This window comes from Stomoxys calcitrans, chromosome 2 (genome assembly GCF_963082655.1).
Source record: "Stomoxys calcitrans chromosome 2, idStoCalc2.1, whole genome shotgun sequence".
Lineage (NCBI taxonomy): Eukaryota > Metazoa > Arthropoda > Insecta > Diptera > Muscidae > Stomoxys > Stomoxys calcitrans.
In genome coordinates, this window is record NC_081553.1 from 204048490 (window position 1) to 204068021 (window position 19532).

The window sequence follows — 19532 nt, forward strand, 5'->3', positions numbered from 1 at the left end:
CCCCCAAACACATGGCCCCAAAATAGGTTATCATTTGGATATCAAATTCGTATTCTACTCCTAAATACCTTTATTTGAGCCCGATATTGCGATGGTCACTAAAAAATTGCTGTGTGTGGGGTATTTTGGGAAAGGGGTAGACCCCCAGGAAATTGGTTCCGAAAATGAGAATCAATTCTTACTTTTTATTTGGACCCACATTGTCATGGTCGGTAAATATGCCCGATTTAGGGTATTTTGGGGATTGGAGTGGTCGCCCAAACACTAAGCCCGGAAAATATATCAGCAACATGATCTATTCTCATACATCCATATATCATTTTCTTGAACCCCATATTGCCATTGGCCTTAAAATTGGATATCAAATTCGTTTTCAAATCTCATTTAAACTCCTTATTGCAAAAGTCAGCAAATATGTCCGGTTTGGGGTATTGGCCCTAAAAACTATAAATATTTAGTTCCACTCTCTTTACGACCCAAATTGTCTTTGCAAATACGTCCTATTTGTGGGTTGTTATGGTGGTGGGATGTCCCCTAGACAGTTGGTCCCTAATGTTGATAACAGATACGTGGTCTACTCCAAACACCTTTAATTTGAGCCCCATATTTCCATATTTTGGGGGATGGGCGGCTACTCAGCTACTAAAAACCCTCTTATTTGAGCCTCATACTGCAAAAGTCAGCAAATACTTCCTATTTGGGTGCTGTTGTGGAGGTGGTGTGGCCCCATAGACACTTTTCCCAAATATTGATATCAGATTCGTGCTTTACTCTCAAAGACCTTTCATTTGAGCCCCATATGGCTATGGTCGTAAATTTGTCCCCTTTTGGAGGAGGTTTTAGGGGAGAGGCTGCCCCCCAAACACTTGGTCTTATATTTGGATATCAGATTCTAATTCTAAACTCAAATACCTTTTATTTAAGACCCATATTCCCATGGTCACTAAATAAGTCCTGTTTGGGGGTGTTTTGGGGAAGGGGTGGACCCCCAGAAACATGGTCCCACATTTGGATATCAGATTCGTATTCTACTCGCAAATACCTTTCATTTGAGTCCCATATTGTCATGGCCGGTAAATATGTCCGATTTAGGGGTGTTTTGGGGCTTGGGGTGGTCCCCCTAGCACTTGGTTCGACAAATGGATATCAGATACGTTTTCTTATCCTAAATACCTTTCATTTGAGTCCCATATTGCCGAGATTTGTCTAAATATCTGTTTGGTAGAATTTAGGGTGGGGCAGCCCCCCTAGGTACCCCATCCGAAATTTTGAAACAAAATTTTTATTTTTAGGGTACTATGTGAGAGCACACAAAATTTCGCTAAAATCGCACTACCCATCTCCGCGATCTGGCGTTTCGGAAAATTAGGGTAAGGGGGAGGGTCCGCCTTCCCTTCAGATATCAAAAAATTTAGTACCCTATTTTCACCACGGGGTCATTATGCACCAAATCGGAACATATTTCGATATAGCTGCTATGGGGCATAAGGTATGCATTTCTCACCGGATTTTGACAAAAGGTGGTTTATATATATACCCGGGGTGGTAGGCCCGGCCGAACTTAACGCCTTTTTGCTTGATATTCGTTAGTTTTTATAGCGCACAACAAACCGGTTACTGGCTTGGTTGTATGTGCATAGTGGCATGGGGCGGATCAATATCCGCCACCACTTTTCAACCTAACCTAACCTAAGAGAAAATCCCTTCTGTCAAATTTCGATAGAATCGGATAACAAATAAGCCCATTATTGCAATATTAGTCCAAATCGGACGAACATATATATAGGAGCTATATCTTAATTTGACCCGATTTTTTTCAATTTCAATAGGCTTCGTCTCTAGGCCGAAAAACACTAAATTTTAAGACGATCGAAAGAAAATTGCGACCTGTAGTTTGTACACCAATTATTATGGACAGACGGACATAGCTAAATCGAATCAGAAAGTGTTTCTGAGTCGATCAGTATGTTTATCAATGGGTCTATCTTTCTTCCTTCTGGGAGTTACATACAAATGCATTAAGTTATAATATCCTGTACCACAGAAGTGTTGTAGGGTATAAAAATCGTTTTGGGGCTTTGTGACATTGTTTGGGCGATATGACATTTGTCGTTTTGGGCGAAAATATTTGGACGAAATGTTGCAACGTCTTCAAATGAAAGGTATTAAAGAGTGCAGTTCAAACTTGGTATAACAGGCATGTATGCCGATTGGGACTATATATGATTCAAACGCAAGGTGCTTGAGTGGACCTATTCCCAGGCGGGTCGCCCCGCCCCAAAATTATGCACCAAATGGATATATACGTCGCTCGGGACAAGATGGGACTCAACTGACAAGCATTTGAGAATAGATTACGAAAATTATATAAAACAAGTAAAAAGGCGTTAAGTTCGGCCGGGCCGAACTTTGGATACCCACCACCTCGGGTATATATGTAAACCACCTTTCATCAAAATTAGGTGAAAATTTCATAACTTATACTCATATACCTCATACCGATCTGAACTATATACGACACGGATGTCGAAAAGCCGAACATAAGTCACTGTGTCAAATTTCAGAGAAATCGGATTATAAATGCGCCTTTTATGGGGCCAATACTTTAAATCGAGATATCGGTCTACATGGCAGCTATATTCAAATCTGGACCGATCTGGGCAAAATTGAAGAAGGACGTCGAAGAGCCTAACCAAACTCACTGTCTCAAATTTCAGCGACATCGGACAATAAATGCGTCTTTTATGGCCCCAAAACCTAAAACCTAGATATCGGTCTATATGGCAGCTATATCCAAATCTGGACCGATCTGTGCGATATTGCAGAAGTATGTCAAGGGGCTTAACTTAACTTACTGTTCCAAATTTCGGGGACATGAGCATTTTATTGGCCCAAAACCATAAATCAAGAAATCGGTCTATATGGCAGCTATATCCAAATTTGAACCGATCTGGACCAAATTGAAGAAAGGACCAATTGAAGAAACAACTCACTGTCCCAAATTTCAGCAAAATCGGATAATGAATGTGGCAATTATGGGCCTTACACCATAAATCGGAAGATCGATCTTTATGGCAGCTATATCCAAATCTGGACCGATCTGGGCCAATTTAACGAAGGATGTCGATGGGCCTTATACAATTCACTGCCCCGAATTTCATCAAAATCGGATAATAAATGTGGCTTTTGTGGGCCTAAGACCCTAAACCGGAGGATCGGTCTATATGGCAGATATATCCAAATCTGAACCGATCTGGACCAAATTAAAGAGACATGTCAAAGGGCCTAAGACAACTCACTGTCCCAAATTTCAGCGAAATCGGACCATAAATGTGGCTTTTATGGGCCTTAGACCCTAAATCGGATGATCGGTCTATATGGCAGCTTTATCCAAATCTGGACCGATCTGAGCCAAATTGACAAAGGATGTCGAAGGGCCTAACAAAACTCACGGTCCCAAATATCAACAAAATCGCATAATAAATGTGGCTTTTATGGGCCTAAGACCCTAAATCGGCGGATCGGTCTATATGGGGGCTATATCAAGATATAGTCCGATATAGCCCATCTTCGAACTTAACCTGCTTATGGACAAAAAAAGAATCTGTGCAAAATTTCAGCTCAATATCTCTATTTTTAAAGACTGTAGCGTGATTTCAACAGACAGACGGACAGACGGACGGACATGGCTAGATCGTCTTAGATTTTTACGCTGATCAAGAATATATATATACTTTATAGGGTCGGAAATGGATATTTCGATGTGTTGCAAACGGAATGACAAAATGAATATACCCCCATCCTTCGGTGGTGGGTATAAAAATTGGGTCAATCCTCGGGAGTCGCCTCGCCCAAAATTATATCCCCACTTGACAAATATACCAAACGGGAAGCTATGGGATTCAAATGAAAGTTTTTTGGCTATAGCAAAGTACACTGGGCCAGCTTTCGATTTGGTTGAACATAACACCTAAATAGTTGTCAATTTTCTTTCTTGCCTAAAAACTTTGGTATTGAGTTTAAATTTTCTACAATTATTTTACACAATATAAAAAATCTTAATGTTTAAAATTTTGTACATCCTTTCATTTGTACATACCAATCCTATTCAAACACGTATTACTCTTCAAACATAAAACACACGCTCACGCATACACACACACACACACACACACACACATCACGCAGACACAAATAATTACAAAATGTTTAAAACTTCAGAGTATGCACCGAGTATCTAAATCGACACACGGGCAAATAAACGCAATAGCCTGCAGTTAAATGTCCTGTAAAATATGAAAAATACACATGAAAGTTAAATTGAAATTGTTTGTGTTCTTTTGTTGTTTTATGCTTTTGTTTTATGTTTATGCGAGTATATATATATATATATATATATATATATATATATATATATATTGTAGATGTATATGGTATGCATTACTTTTGTTTCTCTTGTTATATGTTGCCGCTTGTTAGAGCTAATGAGGTTGCTGCTATTGCTGTAGCTGCTACTTGGGATGATACAACAGCTCAATTTCTTAACACATTGACTTGTAAGCCAAGAATAAAGTACGAAGAAAAAAATTATAAAATTATTATGCAAAGTTTGTTTAACAACAAATTGAAGTATCATCTTTGCTGCTTGTCGCAGCCTTACTACATACCCACACGTACAAAACTTGCAGAGCACAGTGGTGTCAGCAATTAAAACTGTATAAGACTTTTATTGCAATTATGTTTTTTGTTGGTTAATTTCTTACCATTTTGTCCATGGAAAAAGCCACTACTAAATCATTGGATAAACATTTTGTATTTACCTGAAATTAAAAAAAAAAAAATATTTATTGGAATTTTGTTTTATATAAAATTTCATAGAAATGAGAAACATGTAAAAGCGTGCTAAGTTCGGCCGGGCCGAATCTTATATAACCTCCACCATGGATCGCATTTGTCGAGTTCTTTTCCCGGCATCTCTTCTTAGGTAAAAAACAATATAAGAAAAGATTTACTCTGCTATTAGAGCGATATCAAGTTATAGTCCTATTCGGACCATAAATGAGTCCTGAACATGGTAGAAGTCATTGTATAATATTTCAGTTAATTCGGATAAGAATTGCGCCTTGTACGGGCTCAAGAAGCAAAATAGAGAGAACGATTTATATGGGATCTGTATCGGGCTATAGACCGATTCAGACCATAATAAACACGTTTGTTGATGGTCATGAGAGGATCCATCGTACAAAATTTCTGCCAAATCGGATGAGAATTGCGCCCTCTAGAGGCTCAAGAAGTCAGGACCCAAGTTCGGTTTATATGACAGCTATATCAAGTTATGTACTGATTAGCGCCATACTAAGCACAGTTATTGGAAGTCATAACAGAACACCTCATGCAAAATTTCAGCCAAATCGGATGAGAATTGCGCCCTCCAGCGGCTCAAGAAATCAAGGTCCAAGATCGGTTTAAAATGCAGCTATACCAGATTATGAACCGATTTGAATCATACTTAACACAGTTGTTGGAAGTGATATCAAAACACTACGTACAATGAGAATTGCGCCCTCTAGACGCTCAAAAAGTCCATACCCAAGACCGGTTTATATGGCAGCTATATAAAAATATGGACCGATTTGAACCGTACTTAGTGAAGTTGTTGGAAGTGATACCAAAACACCACATGCAAAATTTCAGTCAAATCGAACGAGAATTGCGCCCTCTAGATTATATGGCAGCTACATCACAACATGGACCGATTTGGCCCATTTACAATCCCAACCGATCTACAATACACTAATAAAAAGTATTTGTGGAAAATTTCAAGCGGCTTGCCTTACACCTTCGAAAGTTAGCGTGCTTTCGATAGACAGACGGACGGACGAAGGGATGGACGGACGGATGGACGGACGGATGGACGGACGGATGGACGGACGGATGGACGGACGGATGGACGGACGGATGGACGGACGGATGGACGGACGGATGGACGGACGGATGGACGGACGGATGGACGGACGGATGGACGGACGGATGGACGGACGGATGGACGGACGGATGGACGGACGGATGGACGGACGGATGGACGGACGGATGGACGGACGGATGGACGGACGGATGGACGGACGGATGGACGGATGGATGGACGGACGGATGGACGGACGGATGGACGGATGGACGGACGGATGGACGGACGGATGGACGGACGGATGGACGGACGGATGGACGGACGGATGGACGGACGGATGGACGGACGGATGGACGGACGGATGGACGGACGGATGGACGGACGGATGGACGGACGGATGGACGGACGGATGGACGGACGGATGGACGGACGGATGGACGGACGGATGGACGGACGGATGGACGGACGGATGGACGGACGGATGGACGGACGGATGGACGGACGGATGGACGGACGGATGGACGGACGGATGGACGGACGGATGGACGGACGGATGGACGGACGGATGGACGGACGGATGGACGGACGGATGGACGGACGGATGGACGGACGGATGGACGGACGGATGGACGGACAGATGGACGGACGAATGGATGGACGGACGGATGGACGGACGGACGGATGGACGGATGGACGGATGGACGGACGGACGGATGGATGGACGGATGGACGGACGGATGGACGGACGGATGGACGGATGGACGGACGGATGGACGGACGGACGGATGGACGGACGGATGGACGGACGGATGGACGGACGGATGGACGGACGGATGGACGGACGGATGGACGGACGGATGGACGGACGGATGGACGGACGGATGGACGGACGGATGGACGGACGGATGGACGGACGGATGGACGGACGGATGGACGGACGGATGGACGGACGGATGGACGGACGGATGGACGGACAGAAGGACGGACGGATGGACGGACGGACGGATGGACGGACGGATGACAGAGATGATCGTAATAGGTCAACGAATCATTTGTGTGACAACAAGCAAGACTGAGTCTTCCGTGCATTAAAATCAACTCGATTCATTCGACCCCACTCAGAAATGGCCAGCAAATCCTGGCAGAATGTATTGTCCATAATCCGCCTCCTGTCCTCAATCTCTCGAAAACTCGGCTTATGGTCAAATGAGCACGAATGACAGAGATTACTGTCATCCGCAAATGAGTAGATCGGATTCGATATCTGACTCAACAGATCGTTGATGAAAATAAAACAAACAAAAAGGCGTTCGGTCGGGCCGAACTTTGGATACCCACCACCTCGGGTATATATGAAAACCCCCTTTCGTCACAATTAGGTGAAAATTGGATAACTTATGCACCCAAATTCGATACGAATATTGAGTGGTCTAATAAGATACTGTTCAATAATTTATTTCAAATTTCAATACAGCTATATCTAAATACAGTCGGATCTTTATCATAAGTGGGTCCGATGGCGGGTGGCCTAATAAACTACTTAATGTTTCACATTTCAGCGAAATCAGATTAAAAAAATAAAGCTTTTATTCGCTACAGACCCTTTATCGGGATATCGGTCTGCATGGCAGCTATTTTTAAAGAATAAACCGATCCGAACCATATTTGGGACTGATGTCGGGAGAACTACGACTACCCACTGTTTCAAATTTCAGCGAAATCGGGTACTAAATAGAGGTTTAATGGGCTTTAGACCCTTTATAGGCAGATCGGTCTATATGACAGCTATATCTAAATATGGTCCGATCTGAACCATATTTGGGTCCTATGTTAGGAGTCGAACAAATATTCATCGTTTCAAATTTTAGCGAAATCGGTAAAAAAATTAAGCTTTTATGGGCTTTAGACCCTTTATAGGCAGATCGGTCTATATGGCAGCTATATCTAAATATAGTCCGATCCGAACCACATTTGGGTCCTTTGTTACGAGCCGTAAAACTACTCAATATTTCAAATTTTAGCGAAATCGGTAAAAAATAAAGCTTTTATGGGCCTTTGACCCTTTATCAAGAGATCGGTCTATATGGCAGCTATACCTAAATATAGTCCGATTTGATCCACATTTAGGTCAGATATCAGGAGGTTTAAGGTAACCCTCTGTTTCAAGTTTCAGCGACATCGGTTAAAAAATAAAGCTTTTGTGGGCTTAATCGGAAGATCGGTATATATGGCAGCTGTATCTTAATATAGTCCGATCTGAACCATATTTGAGTCCTATGTTAGGAGGAGTAAAACTACTCACTGCCATAAATTTCAACGAAATCAGATGAAAAATAAAGCATATATATAACGATGTCCGTGTGTCTGTCCGTCCGTCTGTTGTAAACACTCTATAGCCTTAAAAAATTGAGATATTGAGCTGGAATTTGGCACAGATACTAATGCCCATAGACCCTTTATCGGAAAATCGGTCCATATAGCAGCTATATCCAAATATGGTCCGATTTGGCCCGTTCAAGAACTTAACCAGCGTGCATAAAAAGGACGTATCTGTGCCAAATTCCAGCTCAATATCTCAATTTTTTAAGGCTATAGAGTGTTTACAACAGACGGACGGACAGACACACGGACATCGTTATATATATATTGTAGGGTCGAAAATTGATATTTCGATGTGTTGCAATGAATGACGGAATGACTAAATGTATATACCCCCTATCCTACGGTGGTGGGTATTTAAAGGATGAAAAATGACAGAATCCTGAGGTACGCCGGTCAATATATGCTCATTGGATGAGAACCCATCTATTGGGTTGCCCAAAAAGTAATTGCGGATTTTTTAAAAGAAAGTAAATGCATTTTTAATAAAACTTAGAATGGACTTTAATCAAATATACTTTTTTTACACTTTTTTCTAAAGCAAGCTAAAAGTAACAGCTGATAACTGACAGAAGAAAGAATGCAATTACAGAGACACAAGCTGTGAAAAAATTTGTCAACGCCGACTATATGAAAAATCCGCAATTATATTTTGGGCAACCCAATACAACGACTCGCTCTATACGAGTCGTTGTAGATGGATTCACTGACCATTACCATTACCGATACCAAATGCGACAATCGTTGGTAGTAGTGCACCTCGCCTACTCTATCAAATGCCTGGAGATATCCAGAGACACAGCCTTACTCTCACCAAACTGGTTGAGATCACCGCCATGAGGTCAGCGCCCGTAGAGCGATTTCTGCGGAACCCATACTATTGGTAGCTAAGAAGCCCATTAGACTTTAAATACCTTATAAAATAGTGATTAACCATGGCCTTCATAACCATAACCTTAGAGAGAGCGCAGCATATCGCAATTGGCCGATAATTCGCAGGGTGGTTCGTCTCAAACTTCTTAGGTATTGGCTGAACGATCGCAACCTTCCAAAGCAACCTTTATGTCGAGATTCTGAAGAACCCTTTTAATTCCACGAGTTTGAAAAAATATGTGAGGCATGTTGCTTAATACATATTCGATTAAGGGGAGTAGTTAATTGCTATCCGACAGAGTTCCCTGGAAATATGTCAGCCAACAGGTTAGCCTTATCAATCGGGTCGGTGTAAGTTTGATCATCCTTAACTAGAGTTGGAATAAATGAAAAGCTATCCTTTACCCTTTTTACAAACTACTTCCTCTTGTAGAAGCAAGGAGCTTAGTACGTAAGCGCTGTACGTAAATAAACTTCTCACACCTAAGCATTCTGGCAGACGAAGATCTTGCCTATTTGCGCAGCAATTCGGTATTGGCATTCTTATCTATGTGCCAGTTCCTGAATGACACCACTTTCGATCTGACAGCATCTCTGTATTTCTGATTAAACCAACTTTTTAGGTCTGATTCAAACGTTATAATCTTATAAATGCTATTAAATCCTGTTAAAATTATCTACTCGATCATCAAGGATGTTTAAAGGTCGGCCGCGCCAATCATATTTTATTATACCCTCCACCAAAGAATACTAATTTCGTCATTCCGCTTGCAACACCTCGAAATATGCGTCTTAGACCCCATAAAGTATAAATATTCTTGATCGTCATGACATTTTAAGTTGATCTAGCCATGTCTGTCCGTCTGTCTGCCTGTCCATCCGTCCGTCTGTCGAAAGCACTCTAAATTTCGAAGGAGTAAAGCTAAGAGCTTGAAATTCCGCACAAATATATTTTACTAGCGTAGGTCGGTTGGGATTGTAAATGGGCCAAATCGGCCCATATTTTGATATAGCTATCATATAAACCGATCTTGGGTCTTGACTTCCTTAGCCTAAAGATGGCGCAATTCTTACCCGATTTGGTTGAAATTTTGCATAAAATGCTTTGGTACCACTTTCAACAAATGTGCTAGGTATGGTTCAAACCCGCTCATAACCTAATATAGCTGCCATATAAACCTATCATGGATCTTGACTTTTTGAGCCACTAGAGGGAGCAATTCTCATCCTATTTTGCTGAAATTTTGCGTAAGGTGTTTCGATACCACTTCCAATAACTGTGCTAAGTATGGTTGAAATCAGTCCATAACCGGCCATACAAATCGATCTTTGATCTTGACATCTTGAGCCAATAGAGGGCGCAATTCTTATCCGATTTGATAGAAATTTTGCACGTGGTATTTTGGCATCACTTTCAATAACTGTGCTGAGTACAGTTCAAATCGGTTCATAATCGGACATTGCGGCCATATAAACCTATTTTGGATCTTGATTTCTTGAGTCACTAGAGGTCGCAATTCTCATCCGATTTGGCTGAAATTTGGCTGAAATTTGGCATGAAGTGTTTTAAAATGACTTCCAACAACTGTGCTAAGTATGGTCCCTGATATAGATGCCATATAAACCGATCTTGGATATTGACTTCTTGAGCCAATAGAGGGCCCAATTCTTATCCGATTTGGCTGAAATTTAGCATGAAGTATTTTGTTATGACTTCTAGCAAGTGCGATAAATATGGATCAAATCGGTACATAACCTGTTGTAGCTGCCATATAAACTGATCTGGGACCTTGACTTCTTAAACCTCTAGAAGACGCAATTCTTATCCGATTTTGTTGAAAATTTATACAACGCCTTCCCACATAAACCGTTGCTCCCACATAAACCGATCTCCCGATTATGCTTCTTGAGCCCCTACAAGGGGGCAATTCTTAACTGAATGGACTGAAATATAACCCATTGACTTCTACAATGGTCTTCAACATTCAGTTCATTTATGGTACGAATCGGACTATAACTTGATATATCTCCAATAGCATAGCAATTCTTATCCATTATTCTTTGTTAGCCTAAAAAGAGATACCGCGCAAATAACTCGACAAATGCTATTCAGGGTGGTGGGTATATAAGATTCGGCCTGCCCAAACTAGCACGCTCTTACTTGTTTCAATATATTGGGTTGCCCAAAAAGTAATTGCGGATTTTTTAAAAGAAAGTAAATGCATTTTTAATAAAACTTAGAATGAACTTTAATCAAATATACTTTTTTTTACACTTTTTTCTAAAGCAAGCTAAAAGTAACAGCTGATAATTGACAGAAGAAAGAATGCAATTACAAAGTCACAAGCTGTGAAAAAATTTGTCAACGCCGACTATATGAAAAATCCGCAATTACTTTTTGGGCAACCTAATATAAAAGTTTTCATTCTTCCATGACCACCACTGTGCCTTACAGTACTGAGGCCAATGGCTGCTAAAGTCTCGTCTTCTCTAGTCCAAAGACTTCTTATCAGCGCTTGATATTCACGTATTTAGTTTAACTTTACAACTTCCTTTGGTTATGGGGAGAAGCTTTAACTTTTCTTATTTTTTTAAAGCAAAATTTTGTTGCGCTCTGTTTTTTTTCGCTGCTTGCCACATCCCACCTACCGTTAAAATGAAAATTAAATGTTTAAGTATCTTCAATTTGTTGGTGTTTTATAAGTGGATTTTCTTTCATTTTTGTTTTGTTTTGTTTTTTGTTTTATTTTTCTTTGGCATGTCTTATGTGCTCGTCTTTGTCGCACCACCCCCTCTCGTGTGCATCATCCCAGTCAATATTTATGACAAGATGTTGTAGCTTAAACTTTTACAATGAAAATTATATTCGTTATTTTCATGCTGTGCTTTATTTTGCAAGCAACAACAATTTCATGTCAAATTGTGAAAGTAGCTCATGAGTTTAGACTGGCTTATGTTACCTTTGTGTAGAACAGTGGTAGCCCGCTTAAGAGGGCTTCTGATTGTTTTTCAATTCATAGCTGTTGCATATCAGTATAGCACACTTGTAACTTGAAACACTATGAACTTAAATTAAAAAGTTTTTAAATGTTTATCTAAAAATGTGGAAGAAATTCTGGTATTTTAGTATAAAAGCTAAATTGCTTGGCTCCTTCCAACTTTTCGGACGGTATCTCACGAATAAATGCTTCAATGTTGTCTTGTGAAAAATTATTGACAAGACACGCTGTTGGGCGTATGCATCAGCTTGTCTGCGCAACCTCGTTAGAAAACCGCATGCCCGATGATTGGAACCTCAGCCTACTATGTTCCGTACCCGAGAAGGAAGACAAGACGGAATGTGCCAACTACAGATTAATAAGTCTCCTCCTCATCGCCTACAAGATACTCTCGAGCGTACTTTGTGAAAGACTAAAACCTAAAGTCAATGAGATAATTGAGCCTTATTAATGCTGCTTTAGAACTTGTGAATCCACCATAGACCAGATATTCACGCTGCGTCAAATCGTGGAAAAGACCCGAGAAGGACAAAACAGCACCCACCATCTCTTTGTTGACTACAAAGCCGATTTCGACAGCCCTATAGATTCAAAGATTTTTCAAGCCATGTCTGAGTTTGCTATCCCTTCAAAATTAATATGACTCTGCAGGATGACACTTACTGATACACGTTCTTCGGTAAGAATAGGAAAGAATCTTTCCGGACCATTTAATACTAAACGAGGTTTCTGACAAGAAAACAGATTATACTGTGATCTCTCTAATATCCTGCTGGAGAAGATTAAGCGGGATGCAGATGTGAATAGATATGGCACACTACTCACAAGACAACAAGTGCTATTCGTCTATGACGATGACATTGATATCATAGATCGGTCACCGGAAGTAGTAATGGCAGCCTTTGAAAGAATCGAAAGATAATCGATGAAAATGGGTCTGGCAGTAAATGGAGATAAGACAAAATTAATGGTATCAACTCCCAAAATGTCTTGTACAACTGATCAGATTAAGAAAATGGAGAAGGTTGGCAACCACTACTTTGTGATAGTCAGCAACTTGATCTAACCCGGCACCGCCGTAACCGATACGAATGGCACCAGTTTTGAAATAAAGCGAAGAATAGTACTGGCTACTTTGGATTAAATAAGCCACCTCTCGACAGACGAAGATTACACTATACAAGACACTGATACTTTCTGTGTTGTTATATGGTTCTAAGGCTTGGGTAATTGTGAAAGCAGACGAGGCAGTACTTGGAGTATTTGAGAAAAAGATTCTTCGTAAAATATATGGACCAGTTTGCGTTAATGGAGAATATAGGCATTGTATGGACCAAGAGCTGTATGAGGACGATAGCATAGTTACACATATCTAAAAACAACGACTGCGTTAGTTAGGTAATTTTGTCCGAATGGATGAAGAAGCTCCAGCAAATAAGTCTTTTGAAGGCGGTATACGGGAAGACCAAAATCCCAATGTAATGATCATGTGGTGGGATACACCTCCAAACTTGGTGTCAAAGATTTTAGAATGAGCGCAGAATATCGAGGCGCCTGAAATGCTAATCTACCAAGATCTAAATGATCTGTCATAACCAATTGAAGTTAGTAAGTATTCCTATTGCCTAACCCAAAAACCGTATTTCTAACAACATAAGGTTCTTGAATCAAAAATTTCGACAGAAGAGCTACCGAAGCGAATTCGTGGTGGTGCAGATTCATCTGTATGTAAAGCAGGACCTATTGTGATGTAACTTCGCACACATATTGGGACGTCAAATAAAACATCTCATGCTAAATTTTGTAACGATTGGACTGAAATTGTGCATTCACACCCCTAAATTTACATATCGGATGATAGGTATATATGGGAGCTACATGTAAGTGCAATTGGGATCATGTTGTTGTTGTTGTAGCAGTTTGTTGTGTTCTATCTTTCGTCTGCTTGATTCTGTTGAGTGTCAAGATCCAGGAACTATGCGACTAAGATGGGGTGCGTCCAGAGGTATCTGGGTCTGAGTCGAGTGGGTCTGGCTGGGCAGTTAAGCAGGTGACGTGTATCATGTGGTCCCTGGTCACAATATTGCACGTCGGCATCAATCATTGCTCTGTAGGAGCTGAGGCGGCTCCATCTGCCGGAACGTAATTGAGCCAGAACTACTCTGGTTTACCGGGGGAGGTTAATTTCTTCAGGTTCAATGGGAGGGAGGTCGTTCTCCAAGGTCTACATTCACACGGTAGCTATTTACCGCATTTTCTACCGTGTCTGCATGAATGTTGTCTCGACCCGCTTGATATGCCGCTTGACCGAGAAGTTCTCTCTTGTAGCGCTGAACCGTACTCTCTAGATCATGTAGGTCTACCTTAAGGCTTCTGGGCGGTGGATATCTATCCACAAGATGATGATTTGAATAGTCTCTGCGATAACAGCCCAAAGGGTAATGCTTACACAGCATGTATTGGGTTGCCCAAAAAGTAATTGCGGATTTTTTAAAAGAAAATAAATGCATTTTTAATAAGGCTTAGAATGAACTTTAATCAAATATACTTTTTGTACACTTTTTTTTCTAAAGCAAGCTAAAAGTAACAGCTGATAACTGACAGAAGAAAGAATGCAAATACAGAGTCACAAGCTGTGAAAAAATTTGTCAACGCCGACTATATGAAAAAACCGCAATTACTTTTTGGGCAACCTAGTTATGACTTCGCACTGGTAGAATCTTTTTCTCCACATAAGAACTGAGGAGACAGCTCGGAGGGCAGCAGATCTGAGTATTATTCCACTGTGTGTCACAGTATTGACGAGACCACACTGGCGCTACAAAACTTACCACAGACCAATCAATTGCTTTGCACGTGGTCAACAAGATTTCTTTCTCTGGACCCCAATAGCTGCCGGAAAGTGACTTGAGGACCTTGTTTCTACTTCTGACGCTATCGCAAATTGCTAAGGCAAGTGGGGAGAATGTGTAAGAGCTGACAAATTTGGCGCCAAGTTTTTTGGAGCACTCGAAGGTCGACCAACACAGTCAGCTCGGCATTGACCTCAGGCGTATTTGTAATGAACAATGTGGCTGAAGATTTGGTGCCAGCGAAATATCAGGCAAGTTCGTTGAGGTAAACGTTCTACGTATCGCAAATGTCAACAACGGGTGGGGGGCTGAATACTTTTTTTTACACTTTTTTTCTAAAGCAAGCTAAAAGTAACAGCTGATAACTGACAGAAGAAAGAATGCAATTACAGAGTCTCAAGCTGTGAAAAAATTTGTCAACGCCGACTATATGAAAAATCCGCAATTACTTTTTGGGCAACCAACCTTTGAGAACGATCTTTCTATTTGACTTTTCGAGCCCCTAAAAGGCATCAGGAACCAAGAGTGGAATAGACTTAAAAGCCACTTAGAACCACTACTTGGCATCCAACCTCCCCAACGTCGTATTGGCCTTCAACATCGACAACAAATACAACCCAGAGAGGAAAACAATAGATCTAGCTTTCATATAAAAAAATTTATAAGAAATTGACCCCTTCTATAATGGCTACACTTGGCTCAAACCAGTTCATAAAGACATGTAGACCCCCTGCCCCACCAACTTGACGCCAATGACAGATGAATGCAATCAAATTATTCCCCAAAACAATGTATGACTGTTTTTTAAGTCCAAAGGAGCAAAACAAAAATGGTCTTTTTACTCGCTAACACAATTCAGTTCATTCTCGTCATCTCAATTAATTTGAGTTCATGAACACAAGAAACAAATACAAAGTTAAATATATTTTTTTACATTGCCTCTAGGTCTTTGTTCGATTGAGTGGGATCTTTGAGTCTCTTCATTTCTGTAGAGCACTAAATGAAGAGCAATTCATAAGTCTGCAAAACCCTAAAAAAAATCGCAAAAGCGTTTCTTAGAATATTTTGTTGAATTTGGTTTAATTTCAATGCTAAAACCATACAAAATAACTTGGCAAAAACTTGAACTCAAAGTAAATAAATGCCAGAGTACTTAGAGGTCTTGCTGGCTTTTATGTTCGTTGAACTGGTTAATTAATGGGAATTTATTGATTAAATTTTGCTAATTAGAAAGTTTATTTTTGGCCACGTCCTCTGTCAATAACCGCAAGCATCCATATTTTGATTCGATTGTCTATATTGGGGTATTTGCCCTTTTTAATCCCACATCAAGTTATTACAAAGCTAGAAAAATGCACAAAGCATTAAAAAAAAACACTGTTTTTTAGCTTGCGGCATGTAAAGTACATGACCCATTTTTGGTGTGTTAATTGCTAGATAAACAAATACTTAGAATTAGATTTTTATACCCTCGACCATAGGATAGGGTGAACACATTTTGTTATTCCGTTTGTAACATATCGAAATATCCATTTCAGACCCTATATATGAAAATATTCTGCATCGTCGATAAATTCTAAAACGATCTTGTCATGTCTGTCCATCCGACTGTACATACGCCAGTCCATACGCTAGTCCATTTGTCTATCCATCCGTCTGTCTGTGGTTATCATGATATAGTCTTTAACAACAACAAGTAAAAAGACATTAAGTTCGCCCAGGCCGAACTTTGGATACCCACCAACTCGGGTTACATATAGTAAACCCGCTTTCGCCACAATCTGGTGATAATTGGATAACTTATGCACCCAATTCGGCACGGACATTGAGTGGTCTAATAAATAAAAGTCACTGTTAAATTTTGTATTTCAAATTTCAGCGGAATTGGCAGATCGTTCTGTATGGGCAGATCGTTCTGTATGGAAGCGATATCTAAATATTGTCCGATACAAACCATATTTGGGTTGGGAGACCTAAAACTACCCACTGTTTCAAATTTCAACGAAATCGGGTAATAAATAGAGCTTTTGTGGGCTTCAGTTCCTTCATCGGCAGATCGGTCAATATCGCATCTATATCTAAATATAGTCCGATCTGAACCATAATTGGGTCCTATGTTGAAAGGCGTAAATCTACCCACTGTATCAAATTTCAGCGAAATCGGTTAACAAATATAGCTTTTATGGGCTTCAGACCCTTTATCGGGAGATCGGTCTATATGGCAGCTATATCTAAATATAGTCCGATCTGAACCATATTTGGGTCAGATGTCGGGAGGCTTAAAATAGCCCACTGTTTTAAATATCAGCTAATAAATAAAGCTTTTATGGGCTTTAGATCTTTTATCGGGAGATCGGTCTATATGGCAGCTATATCTAAATATAGTCCGATCTGAACCATATTTGGGTCAGATGTCGGGAGGCTTAAAATAGCCCACTGTTTTAGATATCAGCTAATAAATAATGCTTTTATGGGCTTTAGATCTTTTATCGGGAGATCGGTCTATATGGCAGCTATATCTAAATATAGTCCGATTTGAAACATATTTGGGTCAGATGTCAGGAGGTCAGAAATAATCCACTGTTTCAAATTTCAACGAAATCTGGTAATAAATAAAGCTTTTATGGGCTTCAGACCCTTTATCGGGAGATCGGTCTATATGGCAGCTAAATCCAAATATGGACCGATCTAATCCATATTTAGGTCGGGAAGCCTTAAACTACTCACTGTTTCAAATTTCATTTATCAGAAAATCGGTCTATATAACAGCTATATCCAAATATGGTCCGATTTGGCCCATTCAAGAGCTTAACCAGCGTGTATCAAAAAGACGTATCTGTGCAAAATTTCATCTCAATATCTCAATTTTTGAAGCCTGCAGAGTGATTACAAAAGACGGACGGACAGACATACGGACATCGTTAAATCGTCTTCGAATTTTACGACGATCCGAAATATCCTACCCCTACCCCTATCCTACGGTGATGGGTATGAAGAGCGTGCTAAGTATGGCCGGGCCCTATCTTGGGTACCCACCACCATGGATTCCGTTAAAAATTTACCCTTACTAGCTGAGTTTGTATTTGAAATAGTTTGGTCTCAAGAAGTCATATCGAGAAATCGGTACTTAGGGTGGCCTATATCATCATATTGACCGATTCGCATAAAACTTGCCACTAATATTGTAAGTCATAAGATAGGTTTTTATGGCAAATTTTAGCCAAATTAGGTGGTCATTTAGGCTTCTAAGGCCAAATCCGGGGATCAGTTGATATGGGCGATATATCTGTTTATAGACCGATTCGCACCGCAAGTCCTAACTCAAGTCTTTGTTCCAAATTTCAGCAAAATCGGATGAAATTGAGGCTTCTTAGGGATCAAGAAGTCAAATCCGGAGATCGGTTTATATAGAGGCATAGTTGTTGCCAATTATAACTCAAGTCTTTGTTCCAAGTTTCAGCCAAATCGGATGAAAATTGAAGCTTCCATGGGCTTAAGAAGTCAAATTACATGGGCTCAAGAAATCAAATTTAGGGATCGGTTTATGTGGGCGTTATATGTGTTTATGACCGATTCGGATCATACTTAGCATGGATGTTGCAAGTCCTAACTCAAGTCTTTGTTCCAAATTTCAGCAAAATCGGATGAAAATTGAGGCTTCTATAGGCTCAAGAAATCAAAGCCGGATATCGGTTTATATGAGGGCATAGATGTTGCCAGTTATAACTCAAGTCATTGTTCCATATTTCAGCCAAATCGGATGAAAATTCAGACTTCTAAGGGCTTAAGAAGTCAAATCCGAGGATCGGTTTATATGGGTGCTATATCTGTTTATAAACTGATTCGCATCATACTAGGCATGGATGTTGCAAGTCTTTGTTCCAAATTTCAGAAAAATCGGATGAAAATTCAGGCTTCTAAGGGCTCAAGAAGTCAAATCGGGAGATCGGTTTACAAGAAGTCTATATCTGTTTATAGACCGATTCGGAACATACTTAGCACGAATGTTGGAAGTCGTGACTCAAGTCTTTCTTACAAATTTCAGCCAAATCAGATGAAAATTCAGACTTCTAAGGGCTTAAGAAGTCAAATCCGAGGATCGGTTTATATGGAGGTTATATCTGTTTATAGACCGATTCGGATAATACTTGGCATAGATATTGGAAGTCATAACTCGGGCCTTTGATCCAAATTTCAGCAAAATCGAATGAAAATTGAGGCTTCTAAAGGCTGAAGTGTCAAATCAGGGGGATCGGTTTATATGTGGTCTGTATCTGTTTATAGGCCGATTCGGATTATACTTGGCACGAATGTTGGAAATCGTAACGCAAGTCTTTCTTCCAAATTTCAGCCAAATCAGATGAAAATTGAGGTTTCTAAGGGCTCAAGAAGTCAAATCGGGGGATCGGTTTATATGGGGGCTATATCCAAATCTGAACCGATATGGCCCATTTCCAATCCCCAACGACCTACATATATAAGAAGTATTTGTGCAAAATTTGAAGTGGGTAGCTTTACGCGTTT

General features: G+C 40.4%; 1 protein-coding gene across 2 annotated transcripts in view; it reads right to left on the minus strand.

The window, feature by feature from the left end:
- LOC106091405 (hemicentin-2) overlaps nt 1-19532 on the minus strand; it is an 844000-nt gene that overhangs the window by 721778 nt on the left and 102690 nt on the right. The window contains exon 1 of one of the 2 annotated variants that reach the window (XM_059361550.1): nt 4764-4817. The exons of the other annotated variant lie outside the window; for it this stretch is intronic. The gene's annotated coding sequence lies outside the window, so the exon portion shown is untranslated. Of the gene's footprint in view, nt 1-4763; nt 4818-19532 lie in introns of those variants that run through there. 2 annotated transcript variants of the gene reach the window in all.